Here is an 18732-nt window from a genome sequence, read left to right on the forward strand (position 1 = left end):
TACTGGGCCGTCACGTCCATGGGTGAGGGTCAGGGCTGAGAGCAGTGAAGGCCCAGCACAGGCCTGGCTGCAGCTTGAGGCCGTGGCAGCATCGTCGGGCTCCGACGGATGCATTCCCTCTCGGAAGAGAGGGGAGTAACGCCACCATCACTCGGAACAGCTCTGTGCAGTTGGCCTTGCCCAAGGTCACCCCCTGAAGCCTGTCTCGGGCACGAGTTGAGCAGGAGGCAGGTGGGGGTTTGCTTTTCGGAATGGTGTCTTTGCTTCCCAGGGCACAATGCAGTGTGAGGTGGTGCGGAAGAAACCCTGTAACTTGTTGCTTACTAGTAGCTGACTCAGTCCGTCTTTCCTGGTCTTAGAGACCCACAAATGGTTTTGAGGTTGCTCTGCGGCGAATGAAGAGACGGGACGCAGCTTGATGCAAGCAAATGTCAATTTATTGTACAGAAGCACACGTTTTTATACACTTTCAGAAGCTGCGCGTTTCAAACTAATTGGTTCTTGAAGCTAAGCCTTGCATACTAGGCAATCCCTGATTGGTGGTTAACTACCAGCAATTAACAGCAAGGTGTTACCTTTCCTTGGCGCCATCCGTCTCCCACTCCCCTGTGCTCTGCAAACATGCCTCATCATGTTAATTGTTGTCTAGACAAGCTCGAGCACATTCCCCTCAGCTAACCGATTGCCGCGCGTGGTCCTAGTTTCCAGCCCGCTCCTGCATTGCTCTGGCCGTTCGGTAGCATGTGACCTTTTAGCTGCTTCTCCGCTCATTACTGAGATAGCTGTGTTTCAAAGTTATGCTCCTTTTTAGAAGATATTATTGTAGAACGAGTCAACTGCCTTGACAGTGGCTCATTTTTAGTTCACAGGTTAGCAGCATATTTGTGTTCCTGTTGGAAGAGTTATTTTGAATGACAGGGAATGGAATTACGTTTGGGCAATTTTAAATAAGTGTAAAGTTTCTACGTATTTTAGAGACTTTCAAGTGTTGACTCTGCTGGTTTCCCCCACTTTTTTAAAAATAAAAGATGATGGGATATCATGTTTTATGGTTAATAGGTATAGACGATGGATGCTTCTGGAGGGGGAAAGAAGGGGATAGAGCTGTAGTTGACCATTGGGACCTATGGGAAGTCTGATATTTCCTGGAAATCTTTTGAAAACAAACTGCAGCTTTGACCTAAAGAGACTGTCTTCTGCCACCACTGCTGCAAAAGCGGTGTTCTGAACTGCTACTTCCAGATCTTTTAGCGTAATGGAAGAGAAGGGTACCCGTTTCTTGCCTTGTCAGTTCTGTGACAAAGCTTTGACCGTGTGACAGCATGTGACAGTTCCTCTGAAGCATGACACATGGTTCTTTTTCTGATGAAACCAGAATGTGGCTGTGATGTAACTGGGTATGGGTGTGTTTGATTTCCTATGATCGTATGAACATCTCGCAGAAGAATAGCCCTAGTGCTTTTCAGCCTAGCCCTGCGGGTGTCATGCCGCTGGTTTGGTACCTCTCGGTCCGTGACCCACTGCAGAACTGAGGAAGGATGGGAACCTGAGGAATGCTGTCAGAAATTATGTGAAAGCTGTTCTTGTTTTAAAAGAAGAGCCTGGTTTCACTTTTGTGATAAATAGTCTTGATGGCCAACTCCTTTACCAATTTTCACAGATTTGACTAATTTTAGATCCCTCTGAGTTCCCTGTTTTTTTCCCCTTTCCTGTCTACAGGTTGATGAACTTTCCCAGCAGCTGGAGATAGAGCCTAAAAAAGGCATGCAGCTAGAAGCACAAAATCATGATTTGCGAGAGGAGTTGTCCACCATGCGTGGGAACCATGAAAAACTGGAGAAGAGCAAAAGCCAGCTGAAAGAAGAGGTGGCTAATCTCAAACACCATATGGAGACTAACATGGTGGATCGCAGCCAAATAGAACAATCCAAAAGAGAGGTGGAAGAGTGAGCTGAACAAGAAATAAGACAAAAACGGCAAGAAGTCAATCTGATTTTGCAGGTAAGTTCATTTCTTATGTGTGTCTGTTATAGACTTCTGTTTTGGTTGTCATTTTTAGGGGCGGGGGGTGGTGCCTGATTCCATGTGTTACGCTGTACTTCTGTTTTTCCTGAAGGGCAGTGGGAGAAGGGAATATGGTTGGGCAAGACGCTTTCATGTGCGTGCAGTGTGCCTGCAGGCCCTGAATCAAAAACTTGCCAAGGTAGAATTTCATTTTGCAGTTCTTGGAGGGGTGTCACTGTCCACTGGTCTTGTTCTCATTGTTTATCCTTGAATGGGTATTGCAACTTAGAGTTGTCACAGCCAGGCATACACATCTTCCTTAGTCATTGCACAAGGGGCAACGCTCAGAAAAGAAGTCACCAAAGCTGCAGGGTGGGGGCTGGGGGTGCGGCATCTCCATAATTTCTTTGAGGAATGCTATGCCCTGTCCTACAGAGATTGTGTTCTTCCATCAGTAGCTTTGATGAAGAATAGTGCTAAGATGGGGGTTCTTTCTGAATGAAAAGAATCATTTAGTGTGGTAGTTCCAGGGTTCTGCCCTGGTCGCTGATGGCAGTGAGGAGGCACAGTTGCCTCGCTGAATAGAGCTGGGCCCTTGAAATTGGGTACGTGCAATTGACTGGCGAGGGGAGTTCTCTTTTTCTTTGCGGTGGTTGAAAGTGTGTATCTACTTCAGATGCAGGCAGCCTCCCAGGACAGATTAGAACAAATCAGGGCCAGTCGTCATGCTTTGCTGACAAGCCAGCTAGAACACAGAATTGGAGACCTCGAACGTGAATTGGACAGGATAAAAAATACCCAACGAGACAGTATTTTTCAAAAAGAATCTGTACAGGCAGAAGCGGAAAAGTACAAAGACCTGTATCTGGAGGAAGTTAAAAATGGAAGGTGCCTAGGAAATAAACTGGAAGGGTAAGTCCATGCATTTTTGGGGTGATAATAAGATACTACTTTTTCCTCAAGCAGTTTTCTTCGTTAAATACCTTTTCTACATCTGGTCAGCATTATGCATAAGAGAGCATATTTGTGATGAAAGTACCTTAAGGCTCCCCCCTGTTCATTGGAACTATCTTCGTTTCTCTTCAGTGTTCCAGCAGTAACACCACCGATCATGGGCATTAATAGGATATTTTTGAAGTTGAGTTTGTTTTAACAGGCAGCCTTTTTGCCAGTCTCTAATCTCCTCTTCTTATTCTAAGTACGGCAGAAAAGAGAATGTCATGTCCTTTACTGCTTGAATAAGGATAGGCCCTTCAGAGAACGGCATTTGGTGCTATGAAGAAGAACAACAAAAATCTTTTGGCTTCCATTTTAGCCGCATGTCATAGGTTTCAGCTTGCTTTGGGAAAGGAAGGGAAGCCCAGAGTTCTTACGCCGGTGATGTACCTTTCAGGAAGAGCTATGTAAACACACGGTGTGCACAGACTGCTTTGAGGCCTTAATGCTGAGAAGTCCAAAGAATTGGTTAACTCTTGCTGCTTCCTGCAGGTAGTGTGGCTACCTAGAAATAAGCTCTTCAAAAAACCTCAGATCAAATTATGGACATTTTTTTTTGAACTCTCTTAATCCCTTCCACTTTCCGAAGTCAGATAATAGTCAAAGACCTGGAGGGTAACTTTGCGGAAGTGTTATTACCAAAGATAATTCTTTGTATGCTTCTGAATGTTTCAGAGCTAATGAGAGATGAGCAGAAGCCAACGCTAAGCTCCTTCAGGAGTGCCATAGAAGCAAACCTTTAATTGCAAGCAGCGCTGTCAGTGGTCCAGTTCTGTATTCAACTGAACTGGGACATATTAGCAACAATCCGGCACTGAATAGAAGTCTAAATCTAGGAGGAAGCTTCCTAACCCCGACCGTGAATACGTTACCATCAAGAAACAGAGTTGAAGCCTATGTGGCTAAGGTAAGCGTTTTTAAATACTGTTCTCAACTAGTGTTGAAGAGTATCTGTAAGCAAGGTTGTGCTTTTCAGTCTAAAGTTAGAATCCATTTCTAGTTCCAAACCATATGCTCTAATATGCTAAACCAAATTGCTCATCAAACCAGTATACAACTAGGTGGTAGAAATGAAGACTTCTGGTCATTAGGGTTATAAAATTTCCAGAAGCGCTCAAAGACCAAAAAATACTGAGTTCTAAATGATGAACTGCGCAACAGGTTTTTTTTGCAAGTTCTCTTTTGCAAGAGAAACTGTGGTGAAGAATACTGTGGCATAGGAAGCTCCCAAATAAGCTCTTCAGTAAAATTTAATGCGGATGCCCCATCCCTGGCAGTGCTCAAGGCCAGGCTGGGTGGGGCTTGGAGCAACCCGGTCTAGTGGAAGGTGTCCCTGCCCATGGCAGGGGGGCTGGAACTGGATGATCTTTAAGGTCCCTTCCAACCCAAGCCATTCTGTGGATGACCTTTTTTAAAACAGCTATCTTTATGATGAGTGCAAAATCCCATCAGACTTCTTTGTTTGAGACACCTTTTCCCCCTTCACTGATGTTCATGCTAGCAGTTTCTTCACCGGAACTGGTTTTAGTACAATACCAACAAAGGGATGCTTCAAAACTAGGATGGTATGAACAGGGCACGTTACTTCTCACTTGAGTGCGGGACGAATGCTGTGCCTCGGAGGCATTTGATTTTGTGGGTCCTGCTATGTGGTGTTATATGTAACTGCTCCTCAGGAAGTCTACAGAGCTTTCTAATTTGGTAAAAAGCTGCAACCTCTGCAATACCTCTGGTCAAAATATGCCCTGTAATTAGCAGTCAGCATGATAGCACATCCCTCACAGAATGGTAAACGTGATATCATGAGACTTGGAAACAGATGTCAGTAGTTGTAATCGGTTTCCCACCTAGCATAGGACTGAGGCATGGGCAAGCTTGCCTGTTCAGTCAGTGTCTGTCCCTCGCACATTCTGTTGTTGAATGGATGTGAGAAGCATTTGGTCACCTTTAAGCCTTACCCTGGTTCAGTGGTCCCACCTACACTGGAAAGAATCCATTTAAAATAACGTGTCTACATACTGCACCTGGTTTAAGAAAAAGAAAAAACCAAACCAAACAACAAAACAAAAATAGACAAAGCAGTGTGTAGGTAGTGCATAGCAGCGGCAGTTAAGAGATGAACTTTTCTGTGTCGTTGTGAATGTGGTTTTTGTGTCAGAGGGGTGGACATAACACTACCTAAAGAACGTGGGAGGCAATTAGTACTGTACCACCTGCAGGGATTATTCTGCACGCAAGCAGCAGAAAGGAGGCGAAATTCAGGGATCCACTGCAAAACTGAAGTAAGAAGAAAGCCAGGACAAGGGAACAAGAGGGACAGGGAGCAGGGAGCAAGTGAGGGCAGGGAAAAAAGAGAGAGAGATGGGAGCGAGATGTTACAAGAAGAAAAAGGCAAAGGAGGAAACCATCCCACTTCTAGGAAAAAAGCTGTCCTAGTTTAAAAGAAAAGGGTTTAACAGTTGTGGTTTCTTTTTTTGAAGAAGAAACAGGAAAAAAAAATAACCTCCCTGTTACTAAATCCAGCTGCACATCTTTTTATGGTATTTCTTCCTGTAATCACCAGTTAGGGAACGACTGAGACTAATTGTAGTGTCACTGCTTGTAGCCTCGAGTCACCTGACGTTCAGTGTATTCAGGGAAGTCTTAAAACCTGATCTTCTCTGGAGTCCTTCAGAAGAAAGGAACTGAGTTCTCAGAGGTGCAGTAGTTGCTAGAGGACTAGGCGAGTATTTCGCTTAGAACTGCGGGCTTAATTGTTCTCAGTCGGGTGCAGTATGTCATGTGCATAACATGCATCTGAGAAAAGAGGATTGAATTGCAACGTAAGACTTTGAAGTCAGGAAGTAACAAAAGGGAAAAACTGCATGTATCCCTCTGCATACAATAATGGGTGGCAAATCTCAATCAGTTTCCAAATGCAAAATCACCAGATGCACAGTCTGTGCTGTCATTTCCGCAGGAGTCCCGTGCCATTCAGGAGGCAAGTTGGAGCATGAGGGAAGAAATCAGAGATTATAGTGTTAGTCTATTTTGAAATGCTTTGCTGGTTGTGCTGCCTGGTATTCTGTCTGTTCACCAGACTGTTTCAAAGCAGAAGAATTTCTCTGACTCTAAGCCTTTTCTTCACTTCACTGTTTACTTCAGTTATGCCTCAGCTTTGTTTTCCCACTAACCTGGTTCCCTTCTACAGAATTTGCCTTGCCTTTAAATTCAGGATGCGCAGTGCTGCCTTGGCTGGAGATGACAAATGTTTCTGCCACTGAAGCTCTAAATGACAGGGAGTTAAGAAGCTGAAATTGCAGTGTGCCTCAGGCAGTCCTTTTGCACTACTTTTTTTAGTCAAAGCTCTCTGCAGATTTGGTGTTCCTTGTAGTAGCTTCCTCAAGGTGAGAAGGGCTATTGGAAGTAGGGAACATGCCAGCCATTCTGAAGAGGAAGATGTTTGTGTAAATTTCGTTTGCGCACAAGCTTTGAAATAGCTTCAGGGGCAAAGAGGTGAAAATAGTTCACACTGCTCTTATTCAAAATGATGGTGATCATTGGTCCTGCAGCTGTTGGAAAAAACACTGGTAAATGATGCTGACAAGAGGAAGGAGTGCTCCACTAGCAAGTGGACACAGTTTCTTCTTTAGACTTAACTAAGGAATTTGGTGTTTAAAGGCTTGAAAGATTGCACCGTTTTCCTAAACATGAGGCATGACTATCAGTGATTACACATAGAGCCGTACATGTTGAAGATGGTAATATCACAAGTTCAGCAAAAAATGAGCGTGTTATTCTTAAAAGAGCATAAAGAAATGTGTTCCATTCCAGTATAGCCCCTTCCCCTTTATCAAATATATACGCTACAGAAATGAATAACCTTGAAGTGCAAAAGGATCTTTAAAAATAGAAAAAAGTTCATATTGGCACAAGCTTATTAACCAGTAGAATCCCAATCCCATGCAAATGTCTTCGGGTTTTTTTGGTGTTTTTTATTTGTATTAGAGCTTCAGTGATGTGGAATAAATTACAAGTACTTGACAAATTCTGTGCATGTCATTAGACAGTGACTGTAGCAACTAGCAATTCAGCATTTCAGACCTGCTCCCTTAGTCCATAGACTAAGGCAAGGAATGTCTCCTGCAAGTGCTGCAAGGAGGTTTTGGGACTGGAGTCCTGCTGTTAGGTTTAACAAATGTCAAGCTTAAATCCTAACAGCTGTGCCAAAGGCTGGTGAAAATGAACGTGCGTGTCTTGACAGACAAGAACAGTGAACTCTGCAACCAGGGTGAATCAGTGGATAAATGAAACCAGTTTAATGTGGGAAGGGAAATGTCTGCTTCCTCTTCATCTTTCAATTTCTGTTCCATTTCTGATTTGGCTTTCTGCACTCTTGTAGCAGTCTTTGTTGTTAGCTTTTTTACTTGCTTCATTTACATGTAGGCCACGTTCTTGTTTCTCACTGAAGACCTGTGAACATAAGGCCATTTTTCTTTCTTCTTCAGCTCCTTCATCAAAAATCTGTCCCTCTCTCTTCTCTGCAGCCAGATACATGGCAAGGTTTGCAGCCAGCATTGTTTAATGTTGGGATGGTATTTTATACTGGAAATGTTGTCTGTTTACGCTGTTAGGTTTTGATTAAAACTTACTGATGTATTCACATTTTCCTAACACTGCGCATATTTTGAACTTTAGTTTGTCCAAGTGAAAGAATGACTGCTGCAGGGGACTTCTCTGCTTTATGTATTTGTAGCGCAAGGGCTTCGGTGGTAGTTAACCGTCTGTGAGGTGTAGCGCAAGGGCTTCGGTGGTAGTTAACCGTCTGTGAGGTGTAGCGCAAGGGCTTCGGTGGTAGTTAACCGTCTGTGAGATGATAGTCTATGGATTTAATCTGTTATAATGGAACTTTGAGCTCTAGGAGTAGGCTGGTTTACCCTCCTTGCCACTTCTGATATACAAAAAGTTCTTGGTGGTCGCAGCAGTTGTGTCTAGGAACTCAACTTCAGAACAGTACTGGTACTCCAGACTCGGAGCATCATTTCACGGAGTCTTACAGGATCCAGCTTACTCTGTGCTAAAGCAGCCTGTGTGGATAAGTAGTAAGTCAACACCACTTTCTGAAAAAGAACTGTTGAGAAGGTGCCTGCTGCAAATGAACACCTGGTGTGTTACCGCCTGAAGAGATGTGCAGTGAGGTGAGAAGTACCTGCTCAGGAGGTTTGGGACACTCAGCTGTGATGCCTTTCCCAGGGGTTTGGGGGGAAGGAGAAAAGTGGAGGCAAGTTAAGGTCCTCGGAGGTGTATTTTGCCTGGCTCTTCATTCATTCCCTTTTCAGAAATCAGTGTGTTGGCTTTATTTCCACCTATTTCTCTTCCCTCAGACATGGATGAGAATCACAAAGACGTTGATGGAATGAATAAGAGGAAAACAAGACCTTTTTCTTCTCTTGATTGATTTGTACATGTTGCGGAGGGTCCTGTGGACCTTCTAGTCATTGTGAAGACTCAGGAAACCAGGGAAAGTGGTTTCTTCTAACACCACTAAGTACTACGACTTTGCTTGGGCTTGGTCCTGGGTTTGGGCCGTATTTTGGTCTAGGCATTAGTTTTCCTGCTTTTCTCTGTTACCTGTGTCTCGTCTCAGGAGTTAGGGGGTCCTTTCTCCCCGGAATTTTGCTTCTGCTCGTACCTGCTTGAAAACAATTACAGATTTGGGGGGTCCTTTTCCATTGTTCATGCAGCTCTGTTGGCACAGAGTATTTCAATGAAGTATCACAGAGTGGTGCTTCTCCTGCAGGATCCGGTGAATTTGGTCCCAGCTTTCCCTGTGTTCCTGGAGAGAGAGCCCTTCCCTCCGCTTCGCTGGTTTACAGCCCCGCTCCTCTGACCCTTGCAGTTACTGCCTGTTACTGCTGCTCTTGTGAGGGTAAGCAGAGTGGTTTCCTTCCTGAGGCTCTTGCTCTCTCTGTCCTGTTGAGTACCCTGTGCAGTGTTTCCGTTCTTGTTGTTGTTGTTATGCTGCTAGGTGGGTCTGCTCATTTCATAAAATAAATGCTCCTTCCCCCAGGAATTCAGTACTAAAATCAAGAGAGTCACAGAAGGAGTGAGGGTGGAAAGGGGCCTCTAGAGATGATCTAGTCCGACCTCACCCCTGCTCAAAGCAGGGTCAGCCGTAGCAGGTTTCTCACTGTTCTGTCCAGCCAGGTGTTGTACATCTCCAAGGATGGACACTCCACAACCTTTTCTGAGCAACTTGTTCCAGTGGCTGTCCATGCTTACAATTTTTTAAAAAATAATAATTATAAAAATCCTTGTGTTAAAGTTTCCTCTATCTGGATTTGTGCCTATTCCTCTTGTTCTTTTGCTTGGCACCGCTGAGAAGAGTCTGGCTCCATCTTCTGTACTCCCCCCACCAGGTACTTATACACATAGATAAGGTCCCCCTGAGCTTTCCTGTTCTCCAGCAAAGAAACAGTTGCAGCTCTCAGCCTCTGCATATAGCTCACAAGGTCCAAGCCCTGCAGCATCTTCATGGCCATCGTAGCCCTGGAAGCTGTATGATATGTGTTTGGAAATTCACTTCTGTGTGTCACAAATTTGATGGAAAAAATGTAGGAGTAGCAAGTACCATCAAACGTAAACAACAGCATATAGCGCTTGGACTGTGACTCTTAAATTAGGAGATGTGATTCCTTCTTGTGAAGGCTTCTGAAGGCAGAATCATAAGTGAGAATAACTTAATTGGTAACAATACCCACTTTCTAGGGGAGAAGAGGCGTAAGTGCTCCTTTGCAGTGATCCAGGCTGATTCCAGCTACATAATAAACCCCACAGCACTCGCTGCGTAGAAGCTGTAGCTGCGGTTGTTTTTCTTAGTACACAGTTTGCAAGAAAAAATTGTGTGTGCTTTTATATTTTTATAAATGTGTGTTGTGGTATTTGCAATAACAATAAAGAAGTTTTGGCGTCATCTGTAGGAGCTCTTTCAATTTCCCATCTTAAGGTGGAGAAAAGAAGAATATTGGCACACGCTTTTTTCTGTACAAATGGTGTATGTCAATCCTGCAGCAGCTGCTGGTGCAGCTCTTCTCTCTGTGAAGTTGCAGAAGCCAGCCTCAACTGGCTGATTTGTCCCTGTGGGTGGCATTTGTACATATCTCGGCATGTAGCTGACATCCTGTTTGTGTGTTTGATGACAAACTTCAGCCGTACCTTCACTGCTATAACTGCGCTAGGCTTTCTTGCTTTCTTCCTGTGTATTTTGTTAAATGCCCAGTAAAAATCCAGCTGGCGAGTTACAAATTGTTTTGTTAACGTTGCTGAGCAATGAGGCAGCTGCAGCCCGACTGACCAAAAGTTTCTCTTCGAGAAAAATCAAACCCCAAACCAAGGTGTGTCTACTTGGAATTATATTTTTAGGTTTTCTCTCATTATGTGTGGATTTTAAGAATGTTTTAGAAGTTTAATATTAGAAAAATGTGACTGTTAAAGTATTAACTATATTTTCTGTATAATTCTAGGTACGGCAGGAACTAGATGAAAGAATCGCTAAAGAACTTAAACAAGGTAATGTGTCACTGTTAGGGGCATTTTTAAGGAAAAAGAGGAGTGTTCCTAACTCCTGAATGTAATGGCTTGAAAGCTGTCAAGTTCCTGTGCTAAGCACAGGGAGGTTTTTCTGCTAGCTTTCCAGTTTAGACTTGAATGTGAAAATTTCCTGCTTACCAAAAGATTGTGTAGAATGTTATGCAGTTGCCTGAAAAAGACAAGTGCAGAGAAAACTAACCCGCTTCCTCTACACGGGTGCACTTGGCTTAAGCTGAAGTCACGTTTTTCTAGAGTGAATCCTTGAGCACAAACATCAAACGTAAAAGAAGCCCTGAGAGAAGACGTTTATAGACTTCAGCCATCGCTGCTTCTTCCATGTGCGTCGGTTGCATTCCGCACTACATCATACCGCGCCCATTCTCTGCTGTTGGGTCTGGATTTTTGCTGTTTCTTGTCCATTGCTTGTATTTGTAGCTTATATGTTGCAGTCTTTTTTGAATAAGCAAGAAAAATATAATCAGTGATGAAAGATACCCTTTCTTTGGGAAAAGATCATTTAGTAGCACTTAGGCAAACATCAGATGAGTTGAATGCTTTTAACACATAGCATGAAACATGCTCTATAATATGAGGCCAGGTGTCGAAAGAGGAATTCCACCTGTTTCAGGGTAGTCGTTCCTCCAGAGTCACTGCTTTGCTTTGCAGTGACTGGTGCTATTTCAAAGCAGGTAGCCCCTGCGAGAATTTCCTTCTGTTCCTGCATGCTTTTGGTAATACAGAGAGTGTTCAGCTGTAGCTTCACAGCTCGTTCCGTGTGTCCGAATGGACACAAAGCCGTTGCATTTCATCCGTGTGCATTTTGAACCTGACTGTGCATCTGCTAGGTGTCATAGAGTGCGTTTGGTTTCAGGACCTTGTCGGAAAAATGTGGCTGGAGAAGAACAGGAAAGGTGGGCTTGCTTTCGTTGAGTATGTGTTTTTGTGGAGGAAAGAGGGTTTTGCCAGGGTGAGTTACAAAGACGCCCCTCAAAGAAAGTGCCAGGCTAGGAGACTTGTCCTGGCCTGACTGCATTGCAAAGGTGTTTGCGTTTTCACCGGCGGATTCTTTTTAAGTTTGTCACAGAGAAGGCAGAAGCTGGTTTTTAGGAGCAGAGTTCCAATAAATCACTGCTTTGAACATTCAAGGAAAACAGATACTGGAGGTTCGTGAGGTCTGCAGGGGGGCTCAGTTTAGCACTGGTGCAAGCAGGAGTCATTTGTGGATTCCCTGAAGATGTTCAGTGTGTAGCCTATAGAATTTCTGTCACTGGCTTTAGAAATACTGTTGGCTGGTAGGCAAATGTGGAAAAAGATTGTTTCTTCCTTTGTGCCTAGCCCTTTGATTGTTATGTCCCCTTGGAAGTTTTTAAATCTCTTTCTGGACTGTAGTCTCTCCAGTTATCCATGATGTTTTCATAGTGACTGATTTGGCCCTGTCTAGTGTAAAAGCAACACCGGAATGTTGTTTCTCTTCTCCCTAGCCACTGCTGAACTTGAAGCTGGATCTGCTGGAGCTTCTCCCATGGTATCTTCTGACGGATCTTCAGAAAGTATCCACGTTGACAGGATCCCCTTTGCAGGGCAGTACAGGAGCACCGCGATGTTTTAACCAAAAATTACCTGATTTGAACAAAATGCTGGGAAAAAAGCTCTGGAAATCATTTTGTTTACATAGTGCGTCTATAGTTTCTCATCCCACAGTTCAGATGGGAAAATGTGTTTATTGCAGTCCGAATGTGAATTCTAAGTCTATTAAATGGATGTCAAGCACATTGCACTTGCCTGTTGGTTTATTGATGCATAGGTGTTTTATTTTGCACTCGCCACAAGAAGCACACCTATTTTTGTCGGACTAGCAGAATGACTCACCTTGATTCTTGAGCGTGACAGAATTGTCAAAATGTTTCTTGTTAACGTAGAAGCATTATTTTTTCTCCACTGATGTTCTGTGTTTTAACAAAAGCATTCCCTTTGTTCTGCTTAATCCTTTCACCCTATGTGTTTTTAATGTTTCCAGTGTTACTTTAATGCTTAGGACATCATTTGATGTGATTTGAGCCTGCTGCTTCAGTCCAGATGCCGTGACTGCTTCTGCCGATAAAGTGAAATCTTTACCAGTGGTCATGCTGGAGGACGGGGCACTTTACGTTGCTGTCACCTTATGCGCCGTAGGTTTAACATTACTGTGAGTGTGTAGCAGTGCAGAGAGAGCTATGTGGTGGGTTTGGTATGTTTGTTTTGGATCACAGGACCACGGAACGGGTGAGGTTGGAAGGGACCTCTGGAGGTCATCCGTTCTAGCTCCCCTGCTCAGGGAAGGCCGCCCAGAGCTGGTTGCCCAGGACCATGCTGGCTTTTGAGTATCTCCCAGGATGGAGCCTCCATGGGCAGCCTGTGCCAGTGCCCAGCCACCCTGATCAGAAAGAGGCAATTCCTGACGTTCAGCCCCAACCCTCTGTGTTTCCGTTTGTGCCCGTGGCCCCTCACGGTATTCATCTTGGGGTTTGTGTTAAAGGCCGCTGCAGCTGTAGACGTTCCCAGTTACTACATCGGCAGCTGCGCTGTACCTGAAACACTTCATGTGCGGGAAAAATGAATGTTAAAATACTAACTTCCAGTCTCCTCAGTACTTTCCAAACCTTGTATGATAGGGCAGCCAATCTTTTTGTTGCTGCTAGCAGCTGACGATACGGTGGCGGTAGCCCAGATGGTAGCCAGTGTTCTGGGACATTTGTGTCAATAAAAGAAGCAGGTTTACTTATTTCAGGGAGTTACCTGTTACTGAAGATCTGCGTTGTCATTTCCTGTGCACAGAAGTCAGTAGTGATCAGAAGATGACAGAACAAAGTCCCAGTTCTGGGAAAGGAAGAATGGTTGTCCCGAGATCAATTAAGACTGGAAAAATCTGGGGGTTTTACCCACTAATTCAAGGACCTGAGTTAACAGGCAGTGAGGAAAGCAATGAATGTTGCTGTGACGCTGTTCCTCTTTATATGAATACATATTTGTGAAGTTAATATACTGTATTTAATTCCAGGTATTCTGTTTCAGCTTGAAATTTAATAAACTTTGTCATCTAATATATGTCTTTGTTTTATCGTTCCCCTTCTTGACATCGCTTTCTACCCCTTTCCCTAACCGTACAGCTCTCCAGAGCGCTCTGCTCCTTTCAGCTCTGTTCGCCGCTGCACCTTCAGCCTGTCCTGGAGGCCAGGCAAAAGGCCAGCATGTGTGTATGTCCTTTTCCACAACTGTGTTAAGACCACAGGCTGGTGTTGGGGTACTCGTGATCAGTTCCCAGACTTTCCCTGTATTTTAGAGCAGTCCTCCTTGTGGTTTGGGCAGAAGGTAGCAGGTGAGCTTCTGGTGGCCGTGAAACGCTGGGAAATCGCACAGGTTTTGATCCCCTGCAAAGGAAAAAGGTGTAAAGAAACTTCTCCAGCCTGCACCAGAGTGGTCAAAGAGAAGTTCAGCTTTTGCTGCTTTCTAGTGTCTCTCCACAGAGGAAGCAGGGACAGAACATCTTGACATTCACGTTGTGTTGTCAGTCACTGTGATAAACTCAGACGTGGCCTGTGCTCAAGTTTCTTCACCGCTCTCTGCTGCCAGCTCTTAGTGAGAGGGGAGAGCTCTTGGCTGGTGGAGCAGCAGAGCAGAAATTCGGTGTTGGCATCTGCCATAACCGGCATTGATGGCAGTTATGATGAGGCGTGAGGGCGGTACAGAGAAGGCCAGGCAATTCCTGCGCTCGAAAGTCCATCCCCAGTGTCACTGTGGGGACACTCCTGATGAAGCAGGAGAGGGCATGGCACTTAGGGGAGGCTCTGAGGCCTGGAAGACAGGGAATGTCTGTCCCATCTTCAAGAAGGGCAAGCCCGAGGAGCTGGGAACTGCAGCCTCACCGTGCTGCCTGGGAAGGTGGCGGAGCACGTACTCTGGAAGCCGTTTCCAAAGATTGGGGACAAGAAGTTGGTAGGGAGGAGCCAGCATGGGTTTGCACAGGGTGAAATCATGCCGCACTAACCTGGTACCTTTCTAGCGATGTGTGAGTAACTGAGTGGACAGAGGAAGAGCAGTGCGTGCTGCTTACCTTGGCTTTAGCAAGGCTTTCTCTGGCTTGTGCCCTAACAGTCAAGTTCAGGTTCAGGAACTTCCTGATCTCTTTCCAAAGGAGAAAGCAAGCGTGTTTCTTGATTTCTTTGCTCAGGTACATTAGAAACCCTTTGGGGTCAGTAGCTGCAAGCAGGTTGCAGATCTTTGCAGTCAGTTGTATGGAATAAACAACTCTGTTTCAGAAAACCTTATTATGCCAGTTGCTTTTTCCTCATGAGCAAATGTGTCAGGAGTTTCCCAGGTTTTGCTGTCTTCAAAATACCACGTTGAATTGTGGCTACAAAACATTAGTTTTTCAGTTTCTCATTGGCAGAGCAGTGGTTGAGTAGTGCTGCTGCAGCACTAGTATGTCTACCCAGCAAGGCCTGACTCCTGAAACATCCAGGCATTTGCTTATGATTCATTGCTGATCGCTGCCACTCCGTTCCACTGATGCTCTGCAGAGGGAACAGTTTAGAAAAGCCTTGAAAACAATTCATTAATGCAATAAACATAAAGGACAAATCGGAGACAGGGCAGCTGTCTTCTCCTTTTTGATGTTCCAGCACAGGCACTAGAAATGGGTAAGCCCTTGCTGAATGAGGGATGGGTGAGCTGCAGCTGCTTGTATTGTCTGTGACAGCCATGAAACACTACATTCTTGAAATACAAACGTGAAAATCTGGTAACTCATTTCTTTTTTTCTCTATAAACCGACACCTTCCTGCTGAAGTTCATCATTTTCATATTGGCCATCTTTGTGATAGCAGAACCATGAACTTGACCTGTCTTTGCCGTGTCTGATCACACAGTCTTATGATTGGATGAGAAGAAAAATCACGGTTACCTCAGTCATAACCAGTGGGGATTAATGAAAGGGGAAAAGATCAGGTTATTGTATTTTCTTGAAGAGAAACCTTGGGTCGTTCTCTGCTTTCTGTTGCAATACAAAGATTCCACGAAAAAAAAAATCTCGGGAGGGGTGGAGAGAGGAAAACTTTGAGCTCATGCAGCTGGTAGGACAGCTTGACCTACATACCACTGAATACTCCATTGGAAAACTCAGGAGAACCGTCTATTGCTAGAATTCTCAGTTATAGTAGCTGAAATACTTCTGTGACTTTGAAAATTATAAAATAATTCTTGAACATAAACCAGATTTTAGCTGAGAGAAGGAAAGATTTACACAGTTAATTTACTACTCCCGTTTATGATACCTGCTTGTGTATCTTTTAGCTACGTAAGGGTACCAGAATGGGTTTGACTTTTACATAGCAGCCGGGGGGGAGGCAGCGGTGTGTTTTGCCAGAACATATTTTTCATTGGTAAAGCTGCTCTGCTCAATGAGAGACTATCACCAGAGCTGTCCGTTGTGTTGGGTTTTTTAAAGTGATTTATTAATCAAAGATGTATTGTCTGGCAATTTTTTATAGTTATGTGTTGGCTGCAGCAAGTGCTTTTGGACAAAAAAGGAACAAGAATATTTTTTCATTCTCCATTTTATTTTCAAGACTAGAATTCTTCAAAGCTAATTTTGGTATTTTTAGTTTCAAATCAACATTTTCAGAGCAAATTAAGTTGTGTAAAATTAAGCAAACGGGAAAGCAAAACTGTTTGCAGTAGTTTGCTGCTTTTCTTGGTGTGGTTTTGGCTTTGGGCAGCCTCAAAACTCTTTGGGTTTGCTTTGTATTGTTCTCTACCTCTTACTTTCCCCCAGACATACTCATTGAGCTTGAACAATCCGTGACTCCTACTGCTCAAAGGCTGTTGTCTTACGCAAGCAGCTTCTTTCTTACAGACTTCCATGAAACTCAATTTTATCTTTTTTTCTTTGTCAGTACTCCAGATTAAAAGGTTAACAGGAACTGTAGAGTTACATATAGCTTTACAAGCAAGAACTTAAATAGTTAGGCATACTGACTGCAAGGGGGAAGTCAGGATAAAAAAAAATGTAAACCAAATAATACTGTGGCTAAGAGATGAAAAACATATTGCTGTTACTGCATTTGCGAAAATGGTAGCAATTTTTATGGTAAGTAATATTTTTTTCTCAAAGTGACTACAGTTGAATGTGATTTACAGAAATGAGCTGTGGTGTTTTGTTGGGTTTTTTCCCCTTTTCCCTGTTAGTGGGCAGGAAAGAATCAAAGTGCAGGGAGTTTTTTATTGCTGCACTTGAGTATGGTCTTTTTGAACAACCTGCCTGCCAAGTTTGTTAGGAATCTTACTTAGATGGCACTGTTTGCTACACTTGTTAGAATATTGCCAAATAGTAGCTTGAAATGTGTAGGTGAAGTTGCACTGATAGCTGAGCTGATTTAACAGCTCAACAGTGCCAAACAAAAATCTTCCTCTTTTCTGCCGGTGTGCCTTCCACCTCCCCTTGTATAAGCTTCGTTCAGAATGCTCTAAGACGCTGCAGCTCACTAAACTATTAGACAAAAGAAAAGTTCTTTGCCAGATTGTAGAGCTGGATCAGCTTAGCACAAGGGCTAAAGAGCACCAAAAATGGCTTAATGCGGAACTAAAAGTTGGTGCATGGGGACGAAGGAGGAGTTTAGGTTTTGAAGAGGATCTGATTCTTCATTCTTTAGTGGACCTGAGCTATTAAGTTGGCTCCAAGGTATGTAATGCTACCGTTTGAGAAGCTGAATTGTACAACATGTTTTTCAGGAAAAAATGTTGTGCCCAGAAGTTGTGGTAAATTCTTCTGAGTCCCTGTCATGTGTCCGCCTGCCCCCCCGTCAAAACTAAATGCATGATCTGAGTCGATCTGTCCTCTTTAAGACTATACGTATTTTCTTCTGATCTGTTTCTGTTATTTTTTAGAAAGTCTTGTCTTTTTTTGTTGTTGTTGTTTGAATTGCTGATGCAGTAGCTACCAGAAGGCGGAAGATGACCTCACCAAAAGCCAAGAAAGGCACAGCATCCTGAAGGGGAGTCCAGAAGTAAATTATAGATGGAACAACAAATTAAGTTGCTCTTTGCCTTACCTCTGGGTTGTCTTTTTTTTTCAGTTACTGTAGCACTGGAATCTATTTCTTTCCTTTTAAAGTGATGAATCCTGAAATGTTGTTTGTACCTGTTTTGAAGAATACATGTTTTATTAAAATACATGTTTATTAAATAGCTGTTTTATTAAAATATTTGCATGATTTATGAATACTTCAATACGAATGCAAAGTTTTGCCAACTTTGAAGTGAGGATGTGTTTTCTTTATATACACAAATTCATGTCTTAAAGGCAAACTAAAGTGCTTTTTTCTGCTTTATAATGTAGAAATAAAGCTTTATTTACTTTTGTTGTGGGTACTTTATAAAGAACAGTGGTGTTGCATCTGATTTCTTCTAATTTTGAGTGAGTCCTATTGAGGGCCACTTAGATGTACACCAAGAGGAAGTCTGAAATGGTAGAGACACCTTTTAAATATTTTTCAAGCGTTTGAATTAAAAAAAGAGAATGTAAGACAAAAGTCACGTCCTTGCATTCCAGTTTGTTACAAAATATGTTTAAACAATTATTTGGAGAACAGGTAGGGAATGTTAGTTATTTTTTTCATAGTATTTGTGTTTGTGTCACTTTTCTAATTACTCAGATTTTCTCTGGAAAGGAGGAGACCAGCATTTCAGACATAGGGCCCAGGGCAAAGAAAAGTACAAACCAAAACCCAAGGTCCATTCTCAACTGCCCCCTCAGGTTTTCTTTTTATGTTAGTGAAAAGCTGTAATTATTAATAATTTTGTAAAGTGTCTAGTTCCAGTGGAAGCTTGACTCACATGTGCTTCTCATAACAAAATTATGGTTTACCTTTTTTTCATAGTTGAGAAGCATGTAACCTTCCAAAAACTTTCTTAAAAGTACTTCCTTGCCTGGCTTTGAGTCGTTTTCAGAGTTGGAAGTAAAAAAATGCAGTGTTTAATTTTGGTGTGAAATACCACTACTTTACATTTAGATACTGCAAAAAAAAAAAAAAAAAAGTTAGGGCATGAACATTATTCTTATCAGGGAGAGTGCTTTATGAAGTTCGGCAAACCAAAATGAATGCATGTGAGCCAGTGGGTGGTGTATTT

General features: G+C 43.2%; 1 pseudogene; it reads left to right on the forward strand.

Annotated features, from left to right (window-relative positions):
- LOC130143509 (ankyrin repeat domain-containing protein 26-like) overlaps nt 1-12514 on the forward strand; it is a 69283-nt pseudogene extending 56769 nt beyond the window's left edge.
- The last annotated feature ends 6218 nt before the right edge of the window (nt 12515-18732 follow it).

The sequence above is a fragment of the Falco biarmicus genome, unplaced genomic scaffold, assembly GCF_023638135.1.
Source record: "Falco biarmicus isolate bFalBia1 unplaced genomic scaffold, bFalBia1.pri scaffold_36, whole genome shotgun sequence".
Classification (NCBI taxonomy): domain Eukaryota; kingdom Metazoa; phylum Chordata; class Aves; order Falconiformes; family Falconidae; genus Falco; species Falco biarmicus.